This window comes from Nylanderia fulva, unplaced genomic scaffold (genome assembly GCF_048542155.1).
Source record: "Nylanderia fulva isolate GAGA-0341 unplaced genomic scaffold, ASM4854215v1 Scaffold18, whole genome shotgun sequence".
Taxonomy (NCBI): Eukaryota; Metazoa; Arthropoda; class Insecta; order Hymenoptera; family Formicidae; genus Nylanderia; species Nylanderia fulva.
In genome coordinates, this window is record NW_028190055.1 from 4,581,233 (window position 1) to 4,588,441 (window position 7,209).

A 7,209-nucleotide genomic window follows, 5' to 3' on the forward strand; every position below is an offset into this window, starting at 1 on the left:
CCAGCAATTACTTTTCAAAATATTATTTTTCTTGTGTGTGAATAGTTCCATATTATATCTGGATTGCAAATATATATTGTTAATAATAATAGTTTTGTTGCATATCTATTATGCATATAATTTGGAAATAATATAATTTAATAATTAAAAATTGCAAACAGAATAATATATTCACATATTTATATTTATTTATATTATATCTGCACATATTCATATTGATGAGATAATTGTTTATTATATAAAATCATGTGCGTGATAATTAAATATTTTCTATGCATTCAAATTAATAAGGAATATAGTGATTTAACATGATTATATTCTAAATCTGTTGGTGAAAACGTTACGTGTAACAAATATATACAATTTAAGTTATTAAAATTTTATTATTTTTGTAAAATATCATTTACTTTGTAGAATACTTGAAAATATTACAATTCTATTTCTTAATAATAAATTAATTAAATTTAATAAAGGAAATAAATCATTTTATCGTGTTCTGATATTGGACTTATTAACTATAGCGTGTAATTAAATATTATAGGTCTACGCTTATTGTGATAAAGCTCTTTGATTGTTAATTGACTGAAATATAACCTAAGAGCTTTGGACATTCACATTCCACAGTAATCATAGAGTTAGGATTATCAATTCTTTAAGGTAACGTATTGATAGTTTGTTAATTATTTGTCATATTGCAAATACAATTTGACTTTATCACTTTATAATTATTAAAAATCGTTTTAGAGTGAATCTTATGTAACAAGCTTTTTTTGGTTTTCTTCGGAATTTTTTATAAAGAACTCATAAATGTTTTTTATATGTACAAAAAATTTCATTTTAAAAAAGGTAAAAAAAGATGTTAAGTCCGCGTCAAAAACTATATCTCAAAAATCTTACAGAATCTGAAAACATATCTGAAAAATAATGTATTTAAAATATATAATGACATTAAAAACTTGCGATAACAAAAATATAAAACATTAAAGACTTGCGACAAAAAAAATTAATTTAAAAACTTAGCATTGCTAATGTCATTATTGCATATTACTTCAATTAAAATTTCAATTGTATAGTTTAATACAACAATTACAATTGTTAAATTGTTGTTTAGCTTAGCAGTGCTAAGTTTTTAAATTAAATTGTTCTACTTTTTTTCACAAGTTTTTAATGTTTTTTTATTTCTTTTTGTCGCAAGTTTGTAATGTTTATATCTTTTTTGTCTCAAGTTTTAATGTCAGTATGTATTTTAAATACATTATTTTTATAAGAAATTAAAACAACTATTTTGTGCAACTTTTTTAAATTAAAATATTTTAATAAGGTTTTATTTTTGCTTAGCGCAATTTTTATATATGTTTTAAGATTCTGTAAGATTTTGGAGATATAGTTTTTGTAATAATAAAATTTTAATAACTTTAATTGTATATATTTGTTACACGTAACGTTTTCACCAACAGATTTAGAATATAATCATGTTAAATCATTATATTCCTTATTAATTTGATTGCATAGAAAATATTTAATTATCACGCACATGATTTTATATAATAAGCAATTATCTCATCAATATGAATATGTGCAGATATAATATAATAAATATAAATATGTAAATATATTACTCTGTTTGCAATTTTTAATTATTAAATTATATTATTTCCAAATTATATGAATAATAGATATGCAACAAAACTATTATTATTAACAATATATATTTGCAATCCAGATATAATATGGAACTATTCACACACAAGAAAAATAATATTTTGAAATAATTATTAAATAGAAAATTATTATTAATAAATATTTAATAAGTAATTATTAACTTATATTATTTCCAAATTATATGCATAATAGATATGCAACAAAACTATTATTATTAACAATATATTTGCAATCCAGCATAATTAATTGATACTTATCATTATGATAATCTCATTATTCTTTGTGACATGATCTCAACATGAGAAAATTTAATTCTATATTAACACAGATGTTACCGTCAATTTCATCAACTTTAAACTTTCCTGACTGAAATTTGAATGCGAGATAGATAGAGAATCGTACACCGCGTAACGGTTAAAGAAGAAACTAGCAATTATTGCATAACTGTGACGTATCGTTTATGTCAATAACGTAATGAATCTATAATTGTTACATAAAATTGTTATGTAATTTTGGCGTTACACTATTATATATATGTATTTATGTATTTTGGTTAATGTAAATGTGTATACTCTAATAGTTTCGTAAATAATACGTAATTTTAATGACATAATTGTAACGTTATGTTAAATACGTAACGTTTATGTATTTTGGTTAATGTAAATGTATATACTCTAAAAGTTTCGTAAATACTACGTAATTTTAATGACATAATTGTAACGTTATGTTAAATACGTAACATTTATGTATTTTGGTTAATGTAAATGTGTATATCCTAAAAGTTTCGTAAATGCTACATAATTCTAATAACTAATTGTAATGTTATATTAAATACGTAACATTATTTTGTTGACATCAATGTATACATTCTGTAAAAACTTTATTATAATCATTACATACAGTATAATAACAAAATTGCGATATTTTTTTTATTTAATGTGACATCGCAATTTCGTTATTATAATTATATAATAGTTATAATAAGGTTCTTACAGAATATATACATTGATATCAACAAAATAATATTAATGTTACTTATTTAACATAACGTTACAATTATGTCATTAAAATTACGTAGTATTTACGAAACTTTTAGAGTATACACATTTACATTAACCAAAATACATAAATGTTACATAACAAAGTAACACCAAAATAGCATAACAAATTCATTACGTTATTGACATAAATGATACGTCATTGTTTTGTTTCGCCGATCTATAACATATACATATATAGATTATTATGTAATTGTTTCGTAAATGATCGTGTTTACTGAGTATCAGAGATGGCAAAATATCAATTAAATTTTTTATAATTAAACAAATGATATGAACAGATTTAATTAAAATATTTTTAATTGACGATTAATTTTCGAAAGATTAAATAGATTTCGTTACAATGACGATTGATATAAATTAGATTAATCGAAGATCGTTTAATTAACAATTAATATGATCGAAGTCAATTAAAGATTATTTAATTGACAATTGATATAAACGAAATTAATCGGAGAACGATCGATTAACAATTAATACAAGCAAATTTAATTAAAAGTTTTTTAATTAACGATTAATATGAGTTAATTTTAATTAGATGTACTTTAATTGACGATTGAAAAAAACAGATTCAATCGAAGACAATTCAATTGACAATTGATTTGAGTAGAAACAATTAAAAAATATTTAATTGACGATTAAATATAGCAAATTTAATGCGAATCTCTTCCATTAATGATTGACTTAAGAAAATCGATATAATTTCTTTATTTCCATTAATTAATTAACATGTGTAACGATTAATACAATTTAAATTTTAATCGAAGATGTTTGATTGATGATATTAATATGACTGAATTTCAATAATATATATCTTTTCCTTGGTTCTAGCAAAGTTATTGTACGTAATAGTTACAATATAAATAATAAATAATTTACGTTTTTTAAACCATATTTTTATTCAAAATATTTTCAATTCTCTCTCTCTCTCTCTCATTATACATTTTATTATATTTAATTTAATTATATTTAATGTTAATATATATTTCTCGAATTTTTTTTCATTTGTTCTAAAATAATAAATGTATAATATGTTATAATAAAATGTGTTGTACATATATATATACAATATATATTATAATTCAAAATTATTAATCAAATGTAAATATTGCAGGAAGTTTGGTAATACAACGAAGTGTAACCATACAGTTTCCTTCTGGAGAACATTTCTGCATTCAACTAGGTAACCATTTCACAATGTTTTTACATATTACATTCAAATTTTTTTATTTATTATAAATAAATTATTAGAGAGAAAGATTGAAAAATATTGAATAACATAATTAGAATACGCTGTATATAAATATTTATTTAAATGGTCTTGTTTTAAAATTGTATTATTATTTAAATGCTTAGAATGTATATATTTTGTTATTATGTATTTATTTATATATTTATATTTTTTTTATATTGAAAAGATTCATTTTTCTTTTTCCTTTTTTTAAATTAATAAATTTTATTAAATATTTGTTTGCCAATTAAACAAAAATGTAATCGTACACCAGCAATTACTTTTCAAAATATTATTTTTCTTGTGTGTGAATAGTTTCATATAATATCTGGATTGCAAATATATATTGTTAATAATAATAGTTTTGTTGCATATCTATTATGCATATAATTTGGAAATAATATAATTTAATAATTAAAAATTGCAAACAGACTAATATATTCACATATTTATATTTATTATATTATATCTGCACATATTCATATTGATGAGATAATTGTTTATTATATAAAATCATGTGCGTGATAATTAAATATTTTCTATGCAATCAAATTAATAAGGAATATAATGATTTAATATGATTATATTCTAAATCTGTTGGTGAAAACGTTACGTGTAACAAATATATACAATTAAAGTTATTATATTAAAATTTTATTATTTTTGTAAAATATCATTTACTTTGTAGAATACTTGAAAATATTACAATTCTATTTCTTAATAATAAATTAATTAAATTTAATAAAGGAAATAAAACATTTTATCGTGTTCTGATATTGGACTTATTAACCATAGCGTGTAATTAAATATTATAGGTCTACGCTTATTGTGATAAAGCTCTTTGATTGTTAATTGACGGAAATATAACCTAAGAGCTTTGGACATTCACATTCCACAGTAATCAAAGAGTTAGGATTATCAATTTTCTTTAAGGTAACGTATTGATAGTTTGTTCATTACTTGTCATAATGCAAATACAATTTGACTTTATCACTTTATAATTATTAAAAATCGTTTTAGAGTGAATCTTGTGTAACAACCTTTTTTTGGTTTTCTTCGGAATTTTTTATAAAGAACTCATAAATGTATATGTACAAAAAATTTCATTTTAAAAAAGGTAAAAAAAGATGTTAAGTCCGCGTCAAAAACTATATCTTCAAAATCTTACAGAATCTTAAAACATATCTGAAAAATAATGTATTTAAATTATATAATGACATTAAAAACTTGCGATAACAAAAATATAAACATTAAAGACTTGCGACAAAAAAAATTAATTTAAAAACTTAGCATTGCTAATGTCATTATTGCATATTACTTCAATTAAAATTTCAATTGTATAGTATAATACAACAATTACAATTGTTAAATTATTGTTTAGCTTAGCAGTGCTAAGTTTTTAAATTAAATTGTTCTACTTTCTTTCGCAAATTTTTAATGTTTTTTTTATTTCTTCTTGTCGCAAGTTTGTAATGTTTATATCTTTTTTGTCCCAAGTTTTAATGTCAGTATGTATTTTAAATTCATTATTTTTATAAGAAATTAAAACAACTATTTTGTGCAACTTTTTTAAATTAAAATATTTTAATAAGGTTTTATTTTTGCTTAGCGCAATTTTTAGATATGTTTTAAGATTCTGTAAGATTTTGGAGATATAGTTTTTGACGCGGACTTAACAACTTTTTTTACCTTTTTTAAAATAAAATTTTTTCTACATATACAAAACATTTATGAGTTCTTTATAAAAAATTCCGAAGAAAACCAAAAAAAGCTTGTTACACAAGATTCACTCTAAAACGATTTTTAATAATTATAAAGTGATAAAGTCAAATTGTATTTGCATTATGACAAGTAATGAACAAACTATCAATACGTTACCTTAAAGAAAATTGATAATCCTAACTCTTTGATTACTGTGGAATGTGAATGTCCAAAGCTCTTAGGTTATATTTCCCTCAATTAACAATCAAATAGCTTTATCACAATAAGCGTAGACCTATAATATTTAATTACACGCTATGGTTAATAAGTCCAATATCAGAACACGCGATAAAATGTTTTATTTCCTTTATTAAATTTAATTAATTTATTATTAAGAAATAGAATTGTAATATTTTCAAGTATTCTACAAAGTAAATGATATTTTACAAAAATAATAAAATTTTAATAACTTTAATTGTATATATTTGTTACACGTAACGTTTTCACCAACAGATTTAGAATATAATCATGTTAAATCATTATATTCCTTATTAATTTGATTGCATAGAAAATATTTAATTATCACGCACATGATTTTATATAATAAACAATTATCTCATCAATATGAATATGTGCAGATATAATATAATAAATATAAATATGTGAATATATTAGTCTGTTTGCAATTTTTAATTATTAAATTATATTATTTCCAAATTATATGCATAATAGATATGCAACAAAACTATTATTATTAACAATATATATTTGCAATCCAGATATTATATGAAACTATTCACACACAAGAAAAATAATATTTTGAAAAGTAATTGCTGGTGTACGATTACATTTTTGTTTAATTGGCAAACAAATATTTAATAAAATTTATTAATTTAAAAAAAGGAAAAAGAAAAATGAATCTTTTCAATATAAAAAAAATATAAATATATAAATAAATACATAATAACAAAATATATACATTCTAAGCATTTAAATAATAATACAATTTTAAAACAAGACCATTTAAATAAATATTTATATACAGCGTATTCTAATTATGTTATTCAATATTTTTCAATATTTCTCTCTAATAATTTATTTATAATAAATAAACACAATTTGAATGTAATACGTGATTGCCATTTTCCAAATTATGTAAGCGATTATCTAATCGTGTACATAAAATTTTTCAAATATTTCAAATATATATCAATTGAGATATTTAATTTGAAATATTTATTTTACTATTATTTTGTAAATATACCTAAAACGTTACTTTCGGAATATTGCATATACGCACCAATTGAGATATTTCATTTGAAATATTTATTTTACTATTATTTTGTAAATATACCTAAAACGATAACTTTGGAATGTTTTAAATACATATCTATTGAGATATTTCATTTGAAATATTTCTAATATATACTATGATGAAATATTTCAATTGTAACATTTATGAATTATATCAAAAACAAATACGTACAATGTATCATTTGAAATCTGAATGAAACAATTTGAAACATTGCATGTATATTTCATGTTTAGTGAGTTAAC

General features: G+C 20.7%; 1 long non-coding RNA gene across 1 annotated transcript in view; it reads left to right on the top strand.

Moving 5' to 3' along the window:
- The window catches only part of LOC114935658 (uncharacterized), a 106,812-nt gene extending 102,804 nt beyond the window's left edge, over positions 1–4,008 (top strand). The window contains exons 6-7 of the long non-coding RNA XR_014924482.1: positions 542–657; positions 3,835–4,008. This is a non-coding gene — a long non-coding RNA (uncharacterized LOC114935658). The remainder of the gene's footprint in view (positions 1–541; positions 658–3,834) is intronic.
- The last annotated feature ends 3,201 nt before the right edge of the window (positions 4,009–7,209 follow it).